Genomic DNA, 27,282 nt, shown 5'->3' on the forward strand with positions numbered 1-27,282 from the left:
ATTCATGGAACGGCCATAGATCCCTACGGACATACGCTACTTTGCTCAGATTTTTTAGTCACAGAGGAAGCCACGTATTCTCTGAAATTCATCGATCGAGAAACTTTCCATAACAGATCCCTCGATCGTACACGTTCCAGATTGAAACGCAACGAGTAGATAACGTCTCTGGTATAAATTAGCCAAGAATTTCTGCTAGGTTTTCGACGAGTAGTATCATTTTCGCGAAAATTACTCGTCGCTGGTAGCAACCTGTCGCGTGTATTACGTACGATTTATCAGTTGCACGCAGCGCGTTCCGAACTCTCCATTTTGCTGCTCGTTAAAAGGGCCCGGCGAAGACCTCGAAAAATCCATTCATAGCAGCCGAAATATCTGGCTGCGGACGAGAGATTGCGGGGCTTTGACAATGAACGAATATCCGCGGGATGGGAGCGCTACTGTGCGCCGTTTAAATGACCACCGCCACAGAATGTCGCACTCGATGGACCAGAAACTTCATCCTCCGCAGGATTTTCAGGGGCTTCCTATTTCGTCCGGAGCTTTCGAGAACGAGAGCCAGTGATTACGCAAATTCGTGTCTCCTCGTAGTTACTATAGTATAGAATGGATGTAGATATACGTTAATGCAACTTAACAGACGATTCTCGTTGGTTCATAAATTCTTTCGCTTACCGATAAATTGTTTCGTAACGGAATGAATAGAATATTGTTAGTCTGCGGGTTTCGTATTGGATGATGTTTCATATGTGCTAGGTTTAGTGAATAACTCGTATTTCTAGATATATTTCATTGATGCTTTACTTTAATTTCCGCGATATTTCGGAAGCATTGTATTTATAAGAAATATTATATTATACTTATTACTACACTATACAAACTTTGGGTTGTTAGTCCCAAATACACTCGTATTATGTTAAGTTTCCTAAATACAGAAATTTATTCTTTATCTAAATTAAAATATCACTCAGTTGTTTATTATACTGTACATTCTGATAAGAAAGGATCAAATTATGTTCATAATGAAACAGTTAAAGAAATCACAATGTCCAGCCATTAATAATAATGAAAACGAAAGAAAAGAAAACTAAAGAAGAGATTGAATCTATAAGTGAATAATTGTTACCGGAAAGTTATGACTGTCCTCCAGTATACATATTGTTTTCGCTTGGTCAGTTCTCGTAAATATGGTGCGTGAGAAGCAAAGGGGCAGCGAATGATCCTAGTGGTAGCACATTCACCCATCCATGAAACAACGAACCTGCTATAAATCATGCAGCGTCTCTACTCGCATGTGCGCCTGGCTTACGGAATAATCTGTCCCGCGCCGTTGAAAATATCGGAGTCAAATTCACCGATAAATAATTCAGTCCCTTTCTTTTCCGGCGTTTTGTGCAGGTCGGCGTCGGAATTTCGAGAATTCGATTCGAAGTCAAAGGGACGCCGCGACAACTCCTTCGTGATTTCCTTCGTTTAACAATCGCTATTGTTCGATGAATCGATGATTCGACGGGGAAAGAAGAAACCGTGTGCTTTGCGTAACGATCCGAAGCATTTCACAGGTCAACAGACGAATATGCTAATCGTTGGACAGCGTATTCTTATGCATTTATACGGCACTTAAAGGTGCAAAAATAAACAGAATGCGTATGGTATAATATAAAGCAGAGTATTCGTTATGATTTTCGATAGCTAATATAAATTATCTTGCATATTTGTCTCCCTTTTTTTTTACGAAATGCGAATATAAATTAACGTACTATACTAAAAAATAACAACGCGCATTAAGAACACAACCGTTTAACGTGAGTATTCTTGTAAAGAGAAATTTGTAAATTATAAGATACGAGCGAAATTTCCTTTTTTATCGAAATAAAAAATATAAATTCTTCACAGTGGACGTGAAAATCATGAGAAACATACGTTGCAGAATGTAAGGAGTATCGTGGAGGAAAATTTTCGAATGTTAGATGGCGTTTGAACGCGCGAAGTTGGTGAATGTCGCGCGTGCTCTCGATCATATCTCGCAGAGTGCACGATAATTCACACGAGAGCAAGCTATTAATAATCTGCTGTGACTTGCGAGTAAAAGCCGCCTGGGACAAGAATGGATGAAGAAGAGGCTACGAGAAAGAGAGAAATATGTTGTGAAAATGGCGGACGAGACCGAGGATACTCGAGCGATGCTCATTACACTTCCGTAGTTGCCACCCGGAATCGTCGTGAGTGAATAATTATGAAAGTAAAAAGGACAATTCTCTTCATAGTTTTCACTCGAAGGTATAAATCGTAAAACCAAATATTTGTTAAATTTAACATGTTCAAGCAATTCACTGATACCAAATTGACTTTGTAAGATAGATGATTACTACTTTTCTAAAGTTTTTATTTTTAAATACACAGTGGTGACTGATTCGCATAATAAATAGTTTAACTCTCTATATAACCGAAAAACAAAGTTTCTCCAAAAAAAAAAAAAAAACAAGACAGTGACTTTGTATACTGAAAAATCACATTTTTCATCTGTCTAAGTAATCGATTTGATTTTCCTTTGACCATGATTTTCATCTTATGCAAAACTTAGCGAGACATTTGAGAGACTTTGAAAGATTCTAGATAGTCGCGTACACTTGAAGAAACTGACATTCTTAAATATTGAAGTTAGGCACCGTAACTCAACGTTGGACAGTCACATAGGCACCTACCGACGTCATAAACAACTCAAGAAAGTTCGATTGTGAAACTTTCCTGGAAATAAGGTGGCAAGATGCTCCGACCGAGAATCCCAATATGCGTTGCGTCATACACGGCCCCCGTTGGAAAACAAACGTCACTGAACTATTAAAAGTTCCAAATCCCTAGACAGACCAGGAGCATAAATAATTTTCTGCTCGGTCGCGCCGTGATTTATCTGCAATTCTAATGTTTCGGATATGAGTAAGCTGATATCGTAGCATTTGATTCGTTTCATCGGTCAGATGGAATTGAACGATATTACGCACCTATAAAGTAATAGTATTATATCATAGAATGTAACTTTGCATTAGCAATATTATACTTCTTAATTTATAGTATATTAAAAGGAAACGAGTATTAACATTATAACGATAATTAACTTTCACGACAATTAATTAATAAGACGCGATTTCATTGAGAATTCCTAAATAAAGGAATTATGTTTTCAGAAATTTAAATGACGAGGTAACTCGAATCTTTATTTAAATTTGCTTAGTAATTTTAAAATAGTGATATATCGAATTTCTACAGTTCATTGGCCTGATACAGAGATACTACGATTAAATTAGGAATATTATTTCAGTACAGGAACTCTGACATAAAAAAGCTCGTGCAATTCGATTTGTTCTTAAAAATAGATCGAACAAGATATACATACAAAGGAGAAACCGTACGGATGAAGAAGTTAATCCGTTTCTCGAGTAGTAGATTCTATTAGGTTAGACAATTTCATACCTGATCGTCGCAATTTAGAGAAACATTTAATTAGGCATTTATTCGCATTGTACCCCATATATTAAATGATATAAAACTAAGCTTGTTTAAAGAAATTTCAATATCCTAAAGAATCATAGTACGTATTAATATTGTCAGAACGATACTGGACAAACTTCATCGCTAAAATGCTAAACCACAAAGGAACATCGTATAACATACTCTAAATCCCAAACGGAAAGAAGGACAAAAGAGAATGTTTTTCGGTTTGCGTGGATCGCGTAGCGTAGCAAACAGGCGGGTGTAATCGTGAAATACACCTAGCAGGGTAAGACAACCCGACGTGCATCTCGAATGCAGCTGAGAACGCAGATTGCAGGTGTCAGCGACTCGGTGGTCCAACAGCGAACTTTCGCCGAGCAGTATTTCATAAAACGTAGGCCACCGCAAACGAGCAACAAACATACTCGAGCTGTGGCTATGCACGCCAGTTTCACGCTCTCTGAGCAACAGCTAGTTTATTCAAATTTGATGTAATCCCTTTCCACGGAGCGTGTCAGCTTCTAATACTCGGTCCTTGTTGCAAAGAAAACTTTATGTCTAATTTTTTTATCTCTCATGAGATTCTCATGAAGAAGTGTGTATTTCAAATCCAAAAGTTTTCAACTAAAAATATTAATAAGCTACGAGATATTTATCGTAAGCATACATTTTACAAAGATCACCATTCGAGCAGACAATTATTGAATATGTTAATAAGCTACGATATTTAGTAAGAACATCTTTAGGACTGATTGTTTGTTCAAATTCACAGTTCATGTTCATTTAACAGTTTTACTAAGTGCATGTTTACAATACATATTTTGTAACTTCCATGTAAATTTACACTGTTAATGAAATTTCAAAAAGTTCCCTTTAACATACATAATATATTTACAAAAGTTTCGCATGGTAACTGTACAAATACTATCGTGAACCACTATATACGTTCATACGTGTATGCACGGAAATTTTCTTTCTCCTGTTTGGCTAACGAGCCATCAAACCATGTTCATCGAATAATAGCATGCATCGTTCTTTCCAGACATAAATCTAATATTTTTGCAAATACCGGATTTCCTTCAACTCAGCTAATGCAAAAAGTAAACGCATATCAGAAGCTTCGGGCAACACGTGAAATCTTCTCAACAGTGAAATACGTCTCCGAATGTACGGGATCTCTTTACATCGAAACCAAGGCTGAAGAGCAAAGCTGCGCAGCTCTGCATAGCTTGCAACAACGTTTTATCCCGGTAGCTCGATTTTCCGAGTCCGAGCCTGTGGACACAAGAAAAATCCCGATGTCTTCGAATACGCGATGACATTCTTTATAGCAGCCATTCGTTCGAATCGCCCCTTGTCCACTGTCTTCTGTAAACGGTCCGTGCGAACATCTTTTATAAGACACCATGTTGACGAAATGCGAATGAAATGCCAACGAATTGCGCGAGATTGTTACTGCGAAGCGCTGATGATCTGATTGATTGTAGAAACTTTGACGTAGAATTTTACCGACCGATTGGTTTGCCGATAAATCGATGTTTTACGATAGTTCGAATCGATCTATACAGCTATTGTTATAGTCTATAAATATCTTTGACCCTAGTAAAATTTATTTTGAAAAAATATTCGATAATGAGCTGTTCCAAATTTGTATACCTATTATAAGTCTTTGAAGTTATTGAATACATGTTCTATTTTTGTATAATGGCGTATTATATATAGAAATTTATCGAGTAATTAAGTTGCTGTTATATATGTTTTATAATTATATAAATTTGTTCATCGTCGTGGAGAAGAAACAGTTCAACTTTCCTAAAACGTAATTTTCACTAATTCGACTCAAGATTACCTAGTCCCATAACTCATCGAAGAAAAAGTCGTAATAATAACATTCTAAGATTCGAGACGAAAGTTCGCGCGAAGGAAGAGACTTTTAGAAAAATTTTAGAAAGTTTATCCGACTGATTGCTTGACTGCAAAGGCATTCTATAATGATAAAAATTCAAGAACCGACGAAAGTTTCTTTCCTTAAGCTAATCCAGAAGGGTTAAATCGAACCTATCCTTCATCATTTCGAACATAAAATATTCTAATAAGGTAAGAGAGCCAGTGACGAAGAAGGCAAAGAGGAATAAAGAACATTCGTATACAGAGTTCAAGAGGAGAGTGATGGTACGATAAATTAGCATAGACAAACCTTGCTATCCGTTCCGAATTTTCTCGAGTATCCGGAATCGGCGTTATTTATTCAACTCTCCAATATGGCCATTGTTCTCTTTCTTTCGCGTCGCTTGTCTCTCAATCTTTGCATCGATGAAATTTTCGAGCGCCGTCACAAACGTTTTTGATATTTTGAAACCACCGTGTCTTGAGTTTTGTGGCTATCGTAACGATTTCGATGTCAATTGAAACATTGATATCTTCTGGTCTAACATTGTCGTATTTTTAAATAAAAATTAAAAAATTTACATCACGTTACAAAATTACAAAAGCACGAAACTGTGTTTTTGAAAGTAATAAAAAGACGGAATATTGAAATGATTGATTAAATATTTAACAATAATAGATGTTACATATACATATATAGATTACGTTAGAATCTATATCATAAATTTAATACGTTGCTATTGTACGATATTAGTTGGTAGAATTTGGAAAGTCGCTTGGAAGTTAACTTTGCAAAGCCCCGCAAATGTCGAAATTTATTAGCGGAATATAATTAACTACAATTCGAATTTGTGGTTTCTCGACTAACCAAACTTTTCTGTTAATTGAAGTCTTGACCGACACATCAATCAACGCTATTGTAACGTTTATTGTAACATTTTCTCCATACTTTAGAAGAAGAGAAATTTTTCAACAAAATTACACAATAACCTTCTTTCCATCATGTAATCTTCTTAATTGACAATCGATTTCTAATAAAATTGACACATTGTCAGTTATTTGATACTATTATTTTAAACATAGGACAAAATACTATAGAATAAAACTTTGGTAAATAAGAATTTAATTTCTGTTTCTATATATTCCGAATTCTATACGCGATCTTCAATAGTGGATTTCACGCTAAACATTAATTTTTGATTTATCATTAAATAAATTTAAAAAATCCGATAAATAGAGAAATTTAATATTAAACAAAATTATGATACGATAAAAGAGATCGTATCATCATTTACGAATCCTATACACCGGCTTCTGTATTCATTTCACATTAAACATGACTTCTTGATCCTGTATTAAATTGATTTAAAAATTCGTTAGTCAATGAGCTTCGATATAAAGAAAAATTTCACAATTTTACATTTCGCTATAATAAAAAAAATCGAATCATTATCTACGAAACCTTTCGTATTGGTTTCCATCTTAAATACGAGATTAGAATTCATAGTGGCTCCTGTAGGATCACGTGCGGCATTTTCGATCACATCCTTGAAAGGGACCCGAAACCACTACAGAAAAATCGAAGAGTAAAAGGCAACATCCAAATCACGAATCGAGTACGCCGGGTTTATCGGAGTATAACGTTGAATCCGATAGAAGGGTAGCCAAGATACAACAAGCGAATTTCAATCTACGGTCTTTTGTTTCCCGAATCAAAGAAGCGAAAAGCCTTTCGGACTTTCGTAGATAAGAAGGACGAGCCGATAGTGGATGAGAAAACCTCGCGAAGAATAGAAGCGGCTTGACCTTTGAGGAGGAAATAGAAAAGACCGAACTCCCAGGGCAAAAGAGTTTCGTGGATCTGTCTTTCATTCGGCACGAATCTTCTGCCACCGACATTAATTAAATTACCAATGGAATACTTGTACCCTATTGGTGGATGCCCAATATTGACCAAGTGAAACAATGCCGGATAACACGATACAATGGCCACTATAATGAATTGTATTTTTCAAATGGGCTAACTTTTTCTCCTACTACACTGTTTCAAAATGCTTTAGCCAGTACGATATTGCTATTCCTAATTTACTCAATGGAGGATTACAAATTTTAAAATGAATGAACACCTGCTTGTAACTTATGAAAAATTGGATTAAACCTGATCAACAGATGGTAAAAATATATACCGATTCAGATATTAGTATTAACTAAATTTTTATTATAATAATTGGCTATATAGAAAGCCATGATATTGAACAGTTAGAATCGAAACTCGATTCCATAGTAACCCTCAACTAATATCATTTCATTGGAATACTTATCTGTGACATATTTTATTTTAGTAGTCGTTAATGCTCGTCCCGATAGCAATTTCGTTTAACCTACATACTATGCGTAATAGCGGAAGAACGCCATTATCATTCATAGAGTTCTCGAAATGGAAGGTTTAAAGCATTCCTAGAGATTGAAATCTTCTTGATCGATAAGAGGAAGGTCATTTGTCTTTAGGAAATATGTGTTTGGTATTCTGGGGTCGTTTCCCTGTTCGTAACGATACTGTAAGTTAAGGAGCTGCTCGACCCAGTCGAAATCGATTCTGGATTTGGTCCGCGAACGTAGAGGCCGCATTTCGCAGGGCCAATAAATAGTGAGAAAACGACCATCGGGCAAAGAGGTTCCGCATAAATAATCCCATGACTCTGACAGTCGAGTACTCAGACTGTGCATGGTGGTTCAGGAGCGTGCTCTAGCCATGACGAGTGCCATGTTTTATGGAATGTTGAACCGCATTTAAAGCCTGGCGCGACAAGTCTGTCTCGAGGGCGTTTTATGTGTTGCGAATAGTCCGGCTGTGGCTGTTCCAAGGATTAACGAGGGTTGTTTTTATCCTCTCCTACGTACTGTATTCGCGTAAGATTTTTATACCTTCGATATTTTCAAGTAGAACCATGGGATTTTATTACAACGCTGCATTTCAATGGATATTCTTACCTTTTGAGAGATTCTGTATTTCCAATTATTTATTGAATAATATTAATTTACTCTGCCGTGAAATATTTTGTTACAGTTCTGAATTTTAATGAAATTATTTTAAAAGTTTATTTCTTTGCCAGATGCGTTATATATTCATACATTATTTCGGTGAAAAATGTTAATTTGCTCCATTATAATACTGAATTTCATTGGAATAATTTTGGAATTCTTATTCTTTTGTGCGAAAGATATTTTCGTATTATTATAATTCTACTATATTTTATTGGAAAATACTAATAGCATTTTATCTTTATTCTACTGTGCAATATCTTATTACTTAAGATTTTTATAGCTTCGATATCTTCAAATAGAAACGTGGAATTTTATTACCACCTCTTTCATGCCTTCTATTCCTCCAATTGTGATGTTTGAATGGCATGTTTATAGGGAATATAACGTTCAACAGTTGTTCGTTTTGCGTATACTTTCGTCTCCTGTTGAGTCGTTGATGCGACGCCCCCTGATGCTAATTTATTTGGCCACCAAATGAATTCAAATCGAAATGATCGGTATCTGTTTGCAGTGACGTTTCGCTCAGTGACAAGAATGTTTTAATTACGTAGCACGCTGACAGCGTAGAGGTTGAGACCAGGTTAGTGCGGTAATTCACATGCACTTTGACTGCATTCGGCAAACATCGGGAACAAACTCGACAAGCTGGCTCCGATGTCACAGACCAACCCTTTCCCCCTTCCTCTTTCTCCCTCCCTCCCTCCCTCTCTCTCTCTCTCTCTCTCTCTCTCTCTCTCTCACTTCCTCTTTCTCGTTTGCTTGTGTATCGTTTTAGTCGAGCGAAACTGTTCGATATCGATCTCCCAGATGAACGCTCACAGATTTCGTTTAACCGTGGATATATTACAGATCTGTCATGCTTACAGAGTGAGTAAAAAATCTACGATATAAATATTTAAGTAACGATATGGTAGTTTATTTGATAACGAGTTGAATTTATAATACGATGATTCGATTAGATTTCGTCTTCAGTTACATTTAAATCGATAATATCCTAAGATCGAAGCCAAGGTGCGGTCAATTTATGTTTAATGGAATGAAACGTAAATTTTTCATTTAGATGATCAAACCAGATCAAGTCACCCTGAATCCTGGGATTTCGACTAATACGACTATGACATTATGGCTATGGTTCTTGAGACTGGCTTTTAGCCATTGTTACAGTTATATGGATGTCCCACGATGCAGAATTCTTTATAACGTATTCTTATTTGCCTGTGGTGATTTGCGACCATTTCGAAGACCGTGGAAATAACTGTGGAATGATCCATGTTGTATTGTTAGTTCATAACAGGTCCCACGGCTCAGATAACATGTTTGGTGTAATGCTTATTTTCTTATCTCTCTGTTTCCTGAGATCTCGTGATGATATATAATTTTTCTACCTCTATATATCGTTCATTAAGTTTATGATCAATATATTTTTTAATAAAATATCAATGAAAAAGAGGTATTAATAGTATTGTACTTTCTTACAGTAAAAAAAACTCAATAATGCCACAAACCAATAAACGTAGAATAAAATTGCTATTCACTTGCAGAGCAACCATGTTATCTTCATACAGAAACGCTGATGTAACTGGTTAACACCAACGCGATAGCACGGATACTTACATTCGATGCCGTTTTCAAGCACGATGCTAAAGAATACAATGGTGTAGCATGTAGAAAGCGTACAATGCAACGGGAAACGGGTACGAATGTTTATTAACCTCCTGTTGGTACGGAATCAAACATATTCTACATGTAAACAAGATGCGCATAAGAACTTTATTCCCTGTACAAACGTAAACCCGTGAAACTATACAGCTAAAAATATTCATTTTTATTCCATCTTTCATAAAATAAAATAAAATCGTATATTGCTTAAAAACTTGTACAATTCGTAAGAAATATCACATAAAAATGTTAGGATATTATAAGACGATTTATAAGAAATCATTAAGTATTTTAAAATATTGTAAGGAATCTCAAAGTATATAAATTATTAGATATAATTGGAAAAAAAGAAGTTTCATACGCACCAACCTAATACCTTTTAAATTCCTCGTTTTAAATTCTTCATCGTGCTTCATTACGCCATCAAAGGTCTAAATAATTTAAAAATTCAATTTCCTACAGAAAAACGTATTTTCAGATTATGGCTCACGTGACCACGAGAGATTCATGCAAACATAAAGGCGTGGCATTGTCGGGACGACAATAAACTTGGTCGAAAGAGTAGTAACAAGTCGTCAGAGCGTCGATTCGTACACATCCCGAGAACAATTCCCCGTGCTTCCGTGGAGCTTGAAAATCGAGAGACGTTCTCGACGAACGATTCAACGTTACCTCACCGGTGGACTCTCTGTTTGAAAACACCCTCTTACAAGGTACGCTGCTAAAGAATACAATAGCGCACGGTGCAGAAGACGTACAATTTGAAGGAGAACGCACGCTAGATAGAAATGTCGCTTGAAGTCGTGATACCACAAGAGTCGAGTGTGTCAAAGGTATTGTCGTGTAAACAGGTCGCGTGTAAAACCCGCTGCTAGTCACTGAACAGACTGAATCTTTCCACCTGACTCTATCGGCTCTCCCTTCTTTCGTTTCTTTTTGTTTTCTTTTTTTAATATTTTTCTTTTTACCATGTGCACGCACAATCTCTTCATTCAACGTTTTACTTGGTACACGTGGCTAGATAACCGATTTCTGTTTCCTTTCTTCTTTCTTCAATTTTGTCATAATTCTATTAAGAGGTTTGTGAGCGATATAGGAAGATGGGCGATATATTGTCCGAGGAATAAGGATTATACGAAGATTCTTTGCGATTATACTCTTATCGAGAAATATAGCTTCTTTGTAAAGTTTAGGTTCGCGTCCGTGTGATTTAATTCTTTCAGTTAATACATTTGCTATGCAATGCAATTATTCAAGAATGTAAGTATGTAGCGTTACTATGTAGGATTTTTTAGGAATTTCAACGAAATTTGTTAAATAATCGAACGAAACAGCGGTAGATTAGAAATTATTACCTAAAAGAAAGCATCCATAATGAAAAAAGCGTGCATGCATAAATATTATTCCTTTCTAGAAATCTTTCTAATGGTCTTAGGTATGTAAGGAATTTTATAATACGACTATTGATAATGGAAATTAGATTTGATTCGTAAACTTAAACGGCGTGTGTAAGTGAGCGATTACTTGATTTCTTCGAAAAATAATATTCAAAATTTAAATAAAAGCTGTAATTATGGATTGAAGAAGATAGTATAATGGATAGTCGTCTCAACGATTCTTTAATTGCTAATTAAGAAGAAGATAGTGTATTGATAATGCGTTGACGTATTTCAATAAAATCGATATTCAATCATATTCTTCTCTAGAATATTCAGTGTTTGGACGGCTGCTTTTATTTACTAAATTCAAATAAAACTCATTTAGTAGCTTTGAATGCATGCTACCTTTTGTAAAATTTTCAATAGCAAAATACCTACAAGCAATGGAAATTTCAATGTACTGGTTAAAGTCATTTAAATTTCAATGGAAATCAATATAGGACGTTTTATTTCCAATTTATTGTATTATGATAGGGAAGTATAGTAAAACAGATTTTTCACAGAATGCATTACAATTTTATTGCTTTTAAATTATTGTGATGGTTGTAAAAATTATTGTAAAGCACCGTGGAATCCATTCGTATATTTCTAAATGAGAAGTATATATTTCTTTGATTGTTTATTATTATTATTCTACTTTTTTATCACTGAATTTTCCTATAAATATAACACCATATTTCTTCTTATAAATCTTAAAACATTACGAATTATTTTTGTTTCTTAAAGAGATAACAAATTTCAAATATAAAAATCGGTGACGACTATTCATACCATAGTGCTACATGTACACAGTAGTGAAATTTCATTAGTACTAGAACAAGACACGGCTACCATAATCATATTGATACAGTTTCAAACAAAGTGTAACTCGTTCGTAGAACCGTTACAAGAAAGTTAACATCCAAATTTCGTCTACAAGCACGGGTAGGCCTCGACTAAAATAAATCGACGAAGAGAATGGAGACTCGTGCGACACATTCCAATCGAGCGAAATAAGGCGTTACATATATACCGGTGGGCTATTCGGCACAGGTGCGCGTCTCTTGCCTCCGCCTTCAGTGTCACACAACTTTTACGTTATTGCGATCTGGTCTTCGACGCGACCGATTTATCCCCGAGATTTACTTCACTTTAAAACGGCCCCGAAACGTCTCGGCCTCGCCGCCAACGCCGCGGACCCGTTCTTTCTCGCTTTCTCGATCGAGTTTTACGATTCAAAGTTCCTTCGTTGTTCGTTAAAATCCGAACGAATTCACGCGAAGCGAGCGATCCAACCTCGGAAAACCACTTTTCAGAAACGCACCGATCGTATTATTTTACTCGAACGCTTGTACGGCCCACAAACGTTAAAACTTTACGAGCCACTCCAAGCTTTCCGGATTTCTTTCAGAACGGGGCGACGTTTGGCGACGATCGGCGACCTTGAAGTTCCAGATTGTGTCATCATCCTCTGTTTCACTTGATCCTATCTTACGTTTCAAAAAGAATTTTCCTTCGAACAAGTTTCAATCGAAAAATTGAAATTGACATAAAAATAATTGCTATTCATAGGACTGAATTGATCAATTAAAAACTGAACCTTAAAATGAGTTAGGATGGACAGTAGCAATCGGTGATATTGGCACCTAAAGTAGTCAAACTAAATGTCCATTAGCGTTATTAAACTCCATTAAAAAAAAAAGAATGCAGCGATAATTACTTCAAAAAATAATTTTTCACTTCTATGGCGTAAAATTTTGCATGCAATATTTCCTCTATATCATCAATAACTAAAATATTGCAAAGTAAACCGGTGATACAAAAAGTGTCAAATTGTTAAAAACGCGTCATCCATTGTGCGAAATAAATAACCTTTTGTTGGAAAGTAACGCACGAAGCTCTTTGTTAGTAACATAATATTCGAAGCGTCGCGTCAGTAAAAATAGAAAATATTGAATTCATAAAACTGAAAGAAAGGGAATGAAGAGGAACGATTTATTCAATTAACCTGTCGATTACCTAGTCTTTTCACGTTTCATGCGCCATAGATCATTCGTTATTGAAATTATAATATAATTATTTGGAATTGGTTTATGTCCTTTTCGAATAGTATGAATCATGTCATGAATTGCGGATTATTATTCGATGTAAAATGAAATAACTAACAGTTATTATCAAACAGAAGAAATCTCACATTTTAAATGTCTTTCTATAGTAATTTTTAATAACAACTCTCACTGGAAAACTACAAAAATTATTCATATTTACCCCTTTCGTTATATCGCATTCAACATTAAGAAATTTTTATCCGTCACTGAAATACCGAAGAATGAAAATTTCAAAATCAATAAAATCGTAAAAGATAACTTAAGGAATTCTAATCGAACATATAAAAATTATAAAACTCGTTTAAATTCTGATTATACTATTCACTTATTATTTATTACTATTATAGTAATTTATGCAATTATAAATAATCAATAAAAAAAGAAGATAACGAAATTCAATATAGAAAGCAATACCTTGTGGTCACAGAGAATGCGAGTTGCCCAATTAATGATGAAACAAGGGACAAGTGCTAATTTCACCGATGACAAATAAACGCGCGACAAGCATCAGATAGACAGATAGCAAATGTGTCACGGTAAACTATTAGACCGTTGATGCGCGTGATCGTGGGAGATATCGGTTAAAAATAGAGCGACGTTTTCGCGAAACAAATATCAGAATGCAAATCCACGTAGGTTAGACGAGGGCTAGTCAGAGAGACTGACAAAGCGGTGCAATCACGATCCACGGCGGGTAATTAGTTAGCTGCGTGTACCGACGCTTGATCGTTTTCGATTTTTCTCGGGTGTACCGCGCGTTAATTACCGTCGACGATCGATAGCCAAGTCACGAGCTTCGCGATCACGCCAATGCGTGTGCTTGGTTAACTTTTCACGCCATTTCACTGACTTATTTCCACGCTTATATTCTTATATTATACCAAATTATTTTCACAACCATAAACGTGCTGTAAGTACCAAATGAAACAGAAAATAGAATTACACGTTCAATTTTGAAAAAAAAAACTATTCCAATTTATTCGAATACTCCAGAGAATTTCATTTTTTCGAAATTCCATTGAATTTACCAGATTCACGAGTCCGAAATCTGTAACATACAACATTTTTCAGAACAGACAAAGTACCGCAGCCGCACTATGTCAAGTTTGACAAAACCAGAGTATGCTTTATTGGTATCTATCAATCACACAGTGAGAAAGGTGAACAGTTTATTTAATACACCTTCCCATGAATTCTCCAGTCGATTATTCAGCTATTTGCTTTTCTTTACATACTATAGATTGATAAGGATTTAAAGCAGATTAAAATATTCATTGACAATCATAACATAGAAATGTATTACGAATATTTGAATGGCTCTATTTAAGAATCTCTTCATTCGACGATTTTACATAAAATAACCAGGATCATTTAATCGTTTCGTGTAAACGTTCGTCTATATGTATTTAAAATTTACAAGTGTTTCGTGAGTTATGGACGAGAGTGAAAGTAGTTCATTCACATATTTCCTCGCGAAGCAATCATAAAGATTCACGCAATCACCATCAACGCACTACTTTAGGGGACCCAATTTAAACCACATTTATTTATTCCCTCGACGAAGATCCACAGCACGGCCAATCAATCAGCTTCAACATGCTAATAAACCGCAAAGAACAACCACCTCTAGTTCTCCAGTTTAACGACAAAATTTATTTTCCACTTGCAGCCGAACCTCGAAAATAGCTAGACATGGGATTCAATGCTAGGCGCTGTCGTTGCGGAGGACTCTCCGGAAGCATGGCAAAAGTAATGGAAAGGGAATACATTTTTTAGCGTCGGTGGTCCGGACTACGGTTGCCGGATTAACAGGGAAAGTGGATAAGCCGGGCGTCAAGGGCCGGGCAGAGGTGAGGCTATCCCGAAAAGGGAGAGGGTGGACTACGTACTGCCAATAAAAGCCGGGGTGTCAGTATATCACGTGGCTCTGGCTGGTCGTGTCCAACGATACAGTCCAATATATTACCCAGATAGCCATGCTAATTCAGCTCTAGCTCCCGCCGATTCCCCGCTTGGTTGCCTTTGCCTCGCATGCTCGTCCGTTTACGCTCCTACCCTCTCCAAACTCACCCTCTTTGTTGCTCTACTAGCCTCTGGATCATGTGCTTCTTGCTAGTAGCCAGAATCGAGTATGTACACTCAGGTTCATAAGTGTTGGAACACTTGGAGAAAGTTAATCTGAGAATTAGGAACTTGCTAAAGCCTTTAACAATTATCATTTGATTTGAAACTTACGCAAACTATTACAGAGGCAGACAAAGATCATAAAATCTTAAGATGAATTCGTATGTTCAACGTCAGAATAAAAATCTTATCTTTGCGTATAATTTCTTCTTATTTTTACTGTATCTTTACTTATTTTAACTGTATCTCGCGAATGTTTTCTTAACCAATCCTGGCACTTGTGTCATCCAATTTTTTAGCGTAATTTTCAATTTCCATCGAGATTTTAAACGAGCTGTTGCAAGTTACAAAACTTTTCCAACGAAGTTAGAGAATTTTGTATACGATACGTATGATTCTGAATTCATAACCATCGCCCATTCCTCTTGCTACTCTTACAAATAGATTCTACAAGTTTTTATCTTGTACAGATGCAAAATCGCGATCGGTTAATCGTTTGCTTGATGATTTAAACGAATTATCGTGTTTTATAAACTTATCCCAAACCAAAAAGTATCGTAATAGTTATGAACGGGAGTGTACGTGTGCACCTGTACACGGTTACATACGGAGGATGCGTTTCGTCATTCCTGCGAATCCAACAATCCTCCGCAGAGCCGCCCTACGTGGCAGGGATTTCAGCTGACATTGCATCCTCGTTACGAGGCATTATACGATCCATTCTGATAAGGGAAGATTACCCGGGCCGGATCTTTGCTCCAGCGAGAACCCGATTTACAACCACTGTCGATTGCGCTGAAACGTTCATTGTTTTGTTTATTGAGGTATACAGCGAATACAATAAAATAATTTATGAGCAGAAATGTTTTGTTAGATAGAAAATTTTTTGAGTTTGATATTTTGATGTGTTTATGGGGGAAAAATGTTTTGAACCCTTGTATATTTGACATTTCAGGTGTAAATATTTTGTGAGATTTACTGCAAAATTGAAAAGTACAATAACAAATTCTTTAGTTTCGATACTTGAACCTGTTTGTCAAAGAAAATAGTTTCGGAAACTTTTGAACAAGAAGTTCCAAATGTAAGAATATTATGTTTAGAGTGATAAACCGTCTAAGAAAAATGAGCTTGCTAATTTAAAGAACCAAACATGTCAAACCATGTCAAACATCACCGAATTATTCAACTACGTGGATGTTACGCAATCTAAATCGATATTGGCTCAAGAAGCGTCCCTTCTTCGAATGCTTTATCGTTTCACCCTTTCATCAGTCGTGTTCAGTTATGCGCGTGTCCTCACTGAGAACATTCAGTTCTGGAAACCGGTTTTAAAAGGCCTAACGAACTGTGAAGCCGAGCTAATTGAGACTGTGGCAAGACGCGGCTGTATCTCGCTGTCGGAACCAGTTTGCGACAGGTGTAACGCTGTCTCATCGCTTTATGAATGCTAATTATCTTAAACAGAGGCTGTGAAGACGAAAAAAGTAATTTGCAAATTATTCTTCGTCGTTCCAGTTGTCTTTCGCGTCCTAATTATTTCGTTTGGCCCGAGCCTAGTCGCAATTTGTCCCCTTTTTAGAACCGCTTTTGTCAAATTTTCAGATGGAGCTTTCATACTTTTTCTGATTACATCGGGGCCAGGATTGATTTAATAAACGATGTTTTCCAACTGGACGCTGTATTCTCAATTTCGGTGTATTTAACGCGATTTATTATTTCGCTTGTCAACAGCACCGTTTTTTTTATATATTTAATTATCTGGTAGTGCGATGAAATAAAAGTTTCCCGGGGGAGAAACAGCATGATAAACCGGGGATATATCGCGTCTGGTATTCCAACGCGCAAATTGAAAATCGAGTTATGAATATTTTCGTGCGATTGTAAAGACCACTGTGCGCCCATAGGTAGAGATGTAAAGGGACGTAATACGGTGCACGGAACGTAATACGCTGCATCAAGAGCTATATTTTCGATTTCTTTCGAATAATACGATATTGAATTTCGTGTCAGATTGGATTTAATATTCCCCCGTGCTTCACGATGTTGGCTCCGTCGCGCGAAATCCAAGGTCGGGAATCCCGATCTCGTATGTTCCTTCTATTCACCATCAGGAATGTACAATACAATATTAAATAACAAATTACGCAACATCCGCCGGGATTCATATTGCTTTCATCTTCTCTCCGGTTTCTTTATTCCATGCAAATTTACTTAATAAATTCATATAATTTTAGTGCGAATTTGGATAATTTGGTGTCTTGTGTAAATAATCCAATGCCGGCACTAATAATTTTTCTGTTACCAAAATAAAATCATCTACTAGCAAACAGTACAGTACAACATCCGAACAAACGAAAGGAAACGATTGCCAAATGGCATCGGCGAAAGGCGGTAGCACCGGGGCTAAATCATTAACGTGGCTACATACCAACTCTATCGTACGAAGTTCTTAATTAAACAGGTTACGTCTCGTGTTTCCTTTGATTTCTCAACGATCGAGTCACCGAGTACCACCCTCGCCGCGATTGCAACTCAAAGCGGCAAGAGGGTAGCCGGTAGCTGCTAGCCAAGGGATGGGGTGTCGCCTCTTTAGCTTGCGCAAGTATTTTCGTGGAAAAGTTAAATCCCGCGCTGCGCGCTGCGTGCTCGAGGACTACCTCGGGCGTACATTATTTCATTAACCGTACTTTTCCTCCCTGGTCTCTACCTCTCTGACCCCGCCGTTGCTTGCGCCATCGTCGCTACCGCTGCCGTTGCTCTCTCCAACGAGGAGAGCAAGAGAGGAGAGAGAGAGAGAGAGAGAGAAAGGGTTGCAGAGGGGGTTGGTTAGGGCAAGGGAACCAAGGGGTTGGAGGCAACAGGACTGGGAGAGCTGTGCGCTTTAGCTCTGCGCTATTCTAACCGGCTTTTATATTAATTAATTTGCTCAAGAGTTTTAACGACTTATTGCACTTCAATTAACTCGTTTTAAATTGCATAATCCGGCGACGCGGCCGTGGCCGGAAAATTCATTCGGTAATAAACCCAATGGCTTAACTGGCCCACCGTTGTTTCCACGAAATTCCAAGAACTGATCGCGTATTTACTTGGATATTGTTACAGACCTCGATTTATGGAAAAAAATCATATAATATAGTGGAATAGGTTAGTTAAGCAACTTTGTGATAAATAATATGCACGATTTTCTTTTTAGTGGTAATATAAAAGTTTAGTGTGCCTTATATAGTTTAGGTAGTCTTTTTTAGTTTCCACAAATATTCGCCCTGTTTTGATTGTTACGCCCTGGAATAGATATATTAGATACTTTCATAACGAAAATATTACCATTATTTATTTATTAATAAAATAGAAGTTTAGGTTTTAATATATGAAATGTATTAAGAATAAGTTTTGCAAAATTCCACAAATTAATTGCTGTGAAACATCAGTAGTGTAATTATTACATTTTTAGACGATATTCACGTGAAAATATTAATAAAGTTTTATTTAAATATTTACATCTAAAAATAAAATCTATTCGTTTTTTTATACAGTATCTGCTGATTACAACCGATTTGCTGTTGGGAATAATCGATTACCGATAAACCGTTGTTTATTAAATAGCTGTTCCAATATTAATGCCTTCTAATAATCTCCTTTTTCTTCTCATGAAATTACCAACCAAATACCATCGTGTATAAACGTGTGAACATTGGTAGATGCTGTATCAAAAAGCGTTTGAATTTATGTACCTCGTGGCACAACCGGGCAAAGCGGATTTAAAGTTTCAAAGATACACACATGGTAAAGCTGATGAAGAAAGCGGAAGAAGCATGAGGACGAGAATTTGCAATTCATGAAGGAAAAAGACGTAGCAGCGTTTGTTATCTTTATGTGGTACTAGCAATCCTCCGGGCAACAAACAAAAACACATTCCGTTTCCAGCTATTTAATTCAAAATGGCGAGAAAGAACATAAATGTCTGAATTAATCATGACACGAGTTGCTTGCCTAACTATTATCAAGAACTTTGTTGCTACGCTAAACAAAATTTGTTGCCTGGCTGAAATTATTTTTCAAGGTGAAGCAAGTTTGCAGATCCTTTACTTGAAAATAATTTGTAGTGTTATGTTTCAAAACCGGCTTTGTAATTTTCATATAATCACAGAAATTTTCATTTTTTATATTTGATAGTATAGACCTGAAATAATTACCAAATTGCAAAAATGCTACATACAATGACAGAACAACGTAGCTTAAATTTCTTTTCTTTTTATTTTCTTTCTTTTAATTAGCCTTATCACCAGCCTCTTATCTTTTTCTCACAATAGCACGCTCAAACGCATTTTTTTACACAATTAAGCAAATCCTCTTTAATCCTACTGAGTTTACATTATAGGCTCAAAGGACCAAGCAACATAAGAATATTACATTAGTACATTAGTAGATTAGTAAACTAGTATATTAGTATATTTACTAATTATATTATAGAAATACATTCCTTTGATTATTAACGCATACGGTGCATCCTCATAATTATCTAGAACTTAGTTCGTTTAAAATTTCCTAAAATACCAATTATATTTATTCACTATGAATCCAATTTTCCATATCTGCAATGCTACGTGCTAAAAAATAATTTTTATAGTGAATATAATTGTATTTTCGTACAATTTTCTCGTATATCGTAAAACTTTACATATACATTTGATACAGATTACTTGAAAAATATTTTTCCACAATTCCACAATTTCGCGATTTATAATTTTATTGCATAATTTAGAAGTGAACGCGTTGACCCAATTAATATTTTATGACGCACGGCCAATTACATTTCCGTGAAACTGTCAACCCAACTTTGAATATGAAAAATGCTACTGAAGAAAAAGCAACTTTATGATATCTTGTCAAAACAGCAACAACCTTCTTTCCGTGCGATTACTCTCTGTGCTAACACGATTACAATGCTACTGCGATGTAACAAGAAGCGAAAGAAAAACAGCATAATTTATTCGAGCATATAAGAAGAATCTCAACCAAGACGCTTTGCTCTAAACAAGACTCATGAAGAAATCAACGAGGTAAACGTAACACCAAAAGGAGCTACATAAAGAGAAATAAAACAAGCATAATCCAAGGCAAAGAAAATCTTGCGGAATCTAAAAGCAAAGAAAGAAAACTGTGAAACAGATAGTAGTATGTAAAATGTCGATTCTTAGAAATTCACGCATTTTGTTCATCTTCATACCTTTAAATTCCTTATAAATAGGTACGCCAAAATCCGCAATCTAGAAATAAAGCAAATTTCCAACGCTATAAGAAACGAAGGATTAGGAAACTAAGTTATTTAAAAAAATATAATTTACACTAACGTACAGCTACCAGTAATCGAGGAATAACTCAAAGGTTGATCTCCTGGGAAAGAAATGTGGATGGAAAGGGGCAGAGGGAGATACGAGGAGTTACGGTACAATTCAAAGGGAGGAGTGAAGCTGTCCTGAAATGAGGTCGACATAATTGCACCCCTAGTCATAGCGTTGGCAGAACAGGAGGGGGTAGATGAAGGAGGCAAACGATGGTAAGAGAAAGATAGAGCCATAGAAGGGGTTAGGTAGGCTGAGGAGAAGGAGGGTTGGTTGGTCGCCATCTATTGTCTCTCGTAGACTCGACTCGGCCCTGATTAAATACTTGACACATCCCCGCCTGATCCAGGCCAGCATAACTTTGTTCGAATTGTAATTACGGCCCGGATCGGACTCCGGTTACGAACGAGTTCCAACCGAAAACCCCCCGGAAACTTGGTCGTCGTACCCCTTTCTGAATGTCGCGGTTCTCCTGTCTCCACGATCCCTGGATCCGACTTTCCATCCAACCTGAACGAGCGCTCGATCTCGAAACAGAAATCCTTATATCTTATCTCGCGCAATTATACGCGGAAATGTATCTTGTCTGCTCGGCGGAAGTTCCTATGTGCTCTGTGTACCAAGGGAATTGCCATTTCCGTCGTTCTTTGCACGATTCGAGCTCGATCCATGTATGTGTATTAGAGTTTAAGGGAGGTTTCAGACAAGTTACTGGGTTTTGTGACAAATTAGGTATATGTCATTAGGAATATCATTCGCGACGTTAGTTGTATTAGTTACGTTCTATGTGTTTTTACAAGTAGACTACGGATTTTTATGCATGTATGGGGTACTTAAAGATTCAAAGATGCAAAGATCATGCATTTCACACACTCATTTAAGAAATGATATAACTCAAAAGACACTATTGGCGGTACAGAGTTGTTTAATTTTTTGTAGTTTCATTTTTTAATGATATTCGAATAAACAGCCTTTGCAAAAAACCCTGACGGAAATCCGGCAATTCGACATTTTTTATTTTAGCTAACAAACGATTTACAGAAGTGAAACCACCTCTTGAAACAATTGCGAGTTTTCATATTACTGTGAATATTTACGAAACCATGTTAAATACGAAAACAAAGGTCAATCCAATGTTTTGTGACGTTTTATGCTGTATATTGTGGTGGTAAAATAATTCCATCGAAACACATAAAAGCTAAAACAGAACAGAATTAGTTAAATTACTGAGTGAACGCTATGTGTGCCAATAGTATCGTATACGTTAACTATGGTATATAGTAATTGACAAAACACGAGAAGACAATCAACGGTAGAGAAATAAATTTAGATTAGAAACAATGGTATTTCATTGATCGCAATCTGAGCGCTTACTTTACATGAAGATACGTGCCGTTTGAATGTACGCGAATGGCATTTTGTTAAACGTATAAAGGCAAAAATATCATCGCGGGATTTCGTTTGCGAGGCTCGTTATCTGATTACAGAAGGCATGCTACTCCGAGGCATTCGCGATCTTGATGTATACGTGTGTCCGTGACGGCTGTTCCTCGAACCACGCGCGATCCCTACAAATTCTCGAGACACACGCGAGCCAATCCCTCAGTGATTTTTTCTCAAAAAAGGGAAGCCTTTGAATTTTACGAATAAATTTGTCATTTGTTTCCTACACGATGGTATTCGTATTTGCATGAACAAAGGAATAATTAATTTACTATGGTTTTCAAGTCTTCGCACATAGAAAGGTGCAAATACTCTTTTCCAATCTTCGAAGAATTAGAGATAAGAATTTGACAAATTTTACAGTATTTATATTTTCGTTGCAGAGCAGAAATTTGTAATTAAGCTTAAGATAGGTGTACTTAAATTTTTCAAGGCAACACAATTTTTCTATTTGTAATAAACGCAATGATGCACGAAAAATTAAAAAAAATATATGTTATGAACAATTTTAAAGTCTCATCTAGAATAGGATCTTATATTCCATATCTCAGTGATCCCCAAAAAATCAAAAGGAATATTTTTTACAAATTAAATTTTTTACAATTATATAATACAACGTTCGTCGTAAGAATTTCGAACAATTTACAGAGTTATGAAACAGCAATTTATCAATTTTTAACCAAAAAAATTCCAACACTTTTGCATTTTTTGATTTTCTATAGGTGCGTAAACATCCACAGTCTATTAGCCATCGCATTAAAATTCTCATCAAATATATAATTCATAGATTTCATGAATTATTAACATTACCAACTAATAATCTGTCAAATTACAAGCTTCCAATCCTTCGAATTTTCAATAATAAGATGAACATAGCAGATATGATTCATTAAATTATGAAACGAACGTTATTAGTTGCTTTTCGGTCTGACAGATGATAGTATGAAAAATATGACGTAAATGTGAGGAACGCATTGTAAATTAGAATGGCGGAATTGTCACGAAAACCGGTATCAAATTTATGGACAAGCCGAGCTGGAAAATCTAAATCCCTCGTGATTGTCTGTCAATTATTTATGATTGGCGGCAATTTGTCCAATGGAGTATAAGCCGTGGCGGAATGGGGGTTTACCGGCTGTCATCCAACGTTTCGGACTATATTACTCGTTTTTATTCTTCCTCGCTAATGTAACAGTCACCACGAGCAAAAAATAATTTCCGACTAGTAATATCATGTTCCTGACAAACCCTTCTTTCGATATCTTTCGAACATATCGATACTTGTTACTTCCAAACATACACATACTCCCGTTTTTAAATATTAATGTGCTATAATGTACTAGATGATTTTCAATATTAAACTTGTCAATTTAGATAAAAAGGGATATCGTGTAGTATTTTACCAAGCCTATGGGCCAAACTTGGGAACACGAGATACTTTGTTTTATCGTAATAGTTTCAATATTATGTTTGAGCCTTTGAATTTTATTTTATACACATCATGAAGGCACCCGATAAATACAATTTTGATTACAGAATTTGTTTCATAAATTAAAAGGCTACAGACGTTATATTGTAGAACGTTAAGTATACGATTTGAACACAATAACCTAAAGCTAACAATCCTTCGGTCGATTAACTACGTCGAGGGAATAAGGAAGGAGCAGGACTTCGTTATCGTCGAAAATTCCCGCGTAATAGGACTTGTAATGTCTAACGGGACGACATGCCATTGTGGCAAGTGTCGTGTCGCAAAAACGACGCCACGCGTCGCCAACGGAAGGGAAACGAAAGATGTTGCGACTGGAATCCCACGCAAATATTTTCTGGGCCATTTCAGAGGAGACTCTGAATTCTTTCGACTTCATTCCAGCCGACGATAAGCCACGATATACGGAACGGTACTCGCGTGATACAGCCACATTGATCCACCCCTCGACGACCTAACTTAACCCCTGGACTTGACCGATCGTTTAATTTTGATTATATTTTAAATTAATGAAGTTACGTGAAAAGATAAGGTTAGAAGGTTATAGTTATCGTGTGTCGTTCACGCGTTTGGTTGATTGTTACGAGTTGCTGAAAATATGATATCCTTGAATTTGGATTGACTATAATTAGAAAATAATTAGTGTACTTTTGAAGTCAAATATGAAATTTTATGGTAATTGGTATGGTATGGTAAAGGAGATTTTTCATTCAACAACGAACGCAACAATATGATGATTGAGAGTATAATCTAGTCTTATATCGCTACATTTAATGATACGGAAAAGATGACTATATCGTTTAAAAAATTTTTTCTTTCGATCTTTTACAAATATGATGAATCGATGAAGCGAGATGTAAATACCCTAATATGTACTCTGTAACTACTCTAATAATATCTTTATATGTATAGAATATACTTGGCACGTACGTAATACTTCTGTTCTTTAAGAAGAGAGATACTTTCATTTTCTTTCAAAATCTTTCTCTAGAATTTTTTCAACAGTGAGTTTAAAAAGTGTAGATATTAATTTTTTCTATCGGCTATCGATACCGAGTATTCTCGATCTCACAATCAAAAGACGTTGGAGTCGAACAGCACCAAGGGAATGTGTCGATAAAAGGAAACTTATAAAACAGATGTGAAAGAAAAAGCATTTAGAAAATATTTCAAAAGCTATTAAAACTTTTTCAGTCGAATAATCTTTCTCGCTCTCTCTTCTATGCTGCTTAGTTCAGGAAAAGAACCTTTAGGAGATAACTTAATAATTGAACGAAATTGCCTTCGATAAAGTACCACGGAGCTATTTACCTCTTAATTTCCGATTTCCTTGCTGTAACTTTATGTTAACAGTTACCAATATTTACTTCTTCCTTTATTACTGACTAGAAAACAAGCGTTCGAAAACATAAAAATAGTATCATAACACGGAAAACTTTTCAATTTTTTGCATGTTAACTGTCATAATGAAAAGAGACTATAGGAAATAATGTTCAAATATCATTTTTATGTAACTATTTGTAAGCAATAAACGTGAAATATCTACGTGAGACAAAATTGATTTAGTTTTCATCGTTCAAGGATGAATAAAGAGTGCAATGAGTTAATATTATGCATGTCTGAAACCTACAATCATTTCATTCTTAATAGAACAAAGATTCCTTTATAGCGACGCTATTTAAATTTAATTACCAAATATTTTGAAATCTTAATCCACCGCGAACATTGTGTCAATTTTTAATCAACCAAAGCATCACTGATAAAATTAATATAACGTTGTCTACAATCCTTGCTTCAAGTTTCACAAGAATCAAAAATTGGTTCAAAATGCGCGAATTTATTGATATCGGCGTGGAAACCGCGTGCGCGCCAGTGTTTACAAATTTATATCAAAGATTGTCTCCGCGGTGAGATATCAGCAGCAACACTTGTTGCTCTTTCCTTCTTACAAAAGATTGATGTTTCCATTTCTCATTCAACGAGACTTATATTCATTCATGTATCGCTGGAAAATCATTTTGACACCCTACATTCCTCGTAGAACGATAAGACAAGCGTTTAATAATAAATAAAACGAGACTCACCAGCCACGTTGACGAAAATCCAGTCTTCAGGAGCCACGTTCACCGAAACCACGCGTTCTTTCCAATTTCTTCACCCTTCGTTCTCGTTTACCTTCTCCGTTTATGATTTCCCCGCCATGTCACGTCGTAGCTGGGCTTTCGTAGTCCCTAGAGTCTTCTTACCACAGATCGCACTGCACGTCACTGTGTCCCTCTTCCTATGTCTCTTTCTTTTCTCTTCCTTTTCTTTATTCTCACGTGTTTCTATCTCCAACCACTCAACAAAAGTTCAACGATGTACAGTGTACAATATATTTCTATACAATACAAAGTTCACCACACCACATGATCACGCGACAAAATAGAGGATTTACATCAAATTCACGGCTTCTTTCCTCGGAGAAGAGAAATACTCCGAAATATAGAAAAGAGAGCTATCGATATCTTGCGAGTAGAATTCTTCTGGTGTCCTTTTTTCTCATACAATGTTTCGAATAAGAAATAAGGCGAACGAAGGTCCCGAGAATGATAAATTATAAAATGTAAATGTCGAAATTTTCAGTCGAATTCCTCTTCGCGGAAGTATTTTAACAGAACGCAGAGTGCACGGCGAATCTCGTCACGTGGCGGCGAACATTGATCGTGAACGACCTTGGTGTCTCGGTGCACGCTCCCCCGAGAAGATCACCAGCACGTCATTCACCTATTACCAAGATCAAAGACACGAATTGAATGGTTTAATCCTTTGAAGACCTATGGAGGAAGCGTTTTACGACGAGGACACGCAAACTCCAGCGTTATCATCGACCATGAAGAAACGAATCAAGCACGAAGAAACGACATAAAGGTTTTCAGCATGACGCGTCCTCTGCTGGTTGGTACCACCAGTGGACGCAATCGCCGCGTGTTTCTGTCAGATTCTCCTGTGTTTATAGTTTGGGTTTAGATCGTTCTCCAAGAGACCACGAGGAACACGTCCGTTCGCGAACTGTTCGCCAAACGCACTGACGATCCCTGCGGCTGGTTCGCCGGTGACGTTGTGCCTTCGCGGGTTCGATTCCCGGATGAGCATGCGCCACGTTCCATGCTTTGGAGGGAGGCTGCCACTCGCGGAGGTGCATCCACCACGGGAGGGTGGTTGCCAGGCGGTTTTTCCTTTTCTCGTCTTTCCTAACTTTTGTCTCGTCCCATCTTCTTTCCTCCTAACCCTCG

General features: G+C 36.5%; 1 protein-coding gene across 6 annotated transcripts in view; it reads right to left on the reverse strand.

The window, feature by feature from the left end:
- The window catches only part of LOC117233046 (teneurin-m), a 650,776-nt gene extending 623,704 nt beyond the window's left edge, over positions 1–27,072 (reverse strand). For 4 of the 6 annotated variants that reach the window (XM_033492956.1, XM_033492954.1, XM_033492955.1 and 1 more), the window contains exon 1: positions 26,092–27,068. The gene's annotated coding sequence lies outside the window, so the exon portion shown is untranslated. Of the gene's footprint in view, positions 1–26,091 lie in introns of all 6 variants that reach the window. The other 2 variants (XM_033492948.1, XM_033492957.1) reach the window with 2 other exon arrangements.
- Between the last annotated feature and the right edge of the window lie 210 nt (positions 27,073–27,282).

The sequence above is a fragment of the Bombus vosnesenskii genome, unplaced genomic scaffold (genome assembly GCF_011952255.1).
Source record: "Bombus vosnesenskii isolate JDL3184/JDL3185 unplaced genomic scaffold, Bvos_JDL3184-5_v1.1 scf7180000013294, whole genome shotgun sequence".
In the NCBI taxonomy this organism is placed as follows: Eukaryota; Metazoa; Arthropoda; class Insecta; order Hymenoptera; family Apidae; genus Bombus; species Bombus vosnesenskii.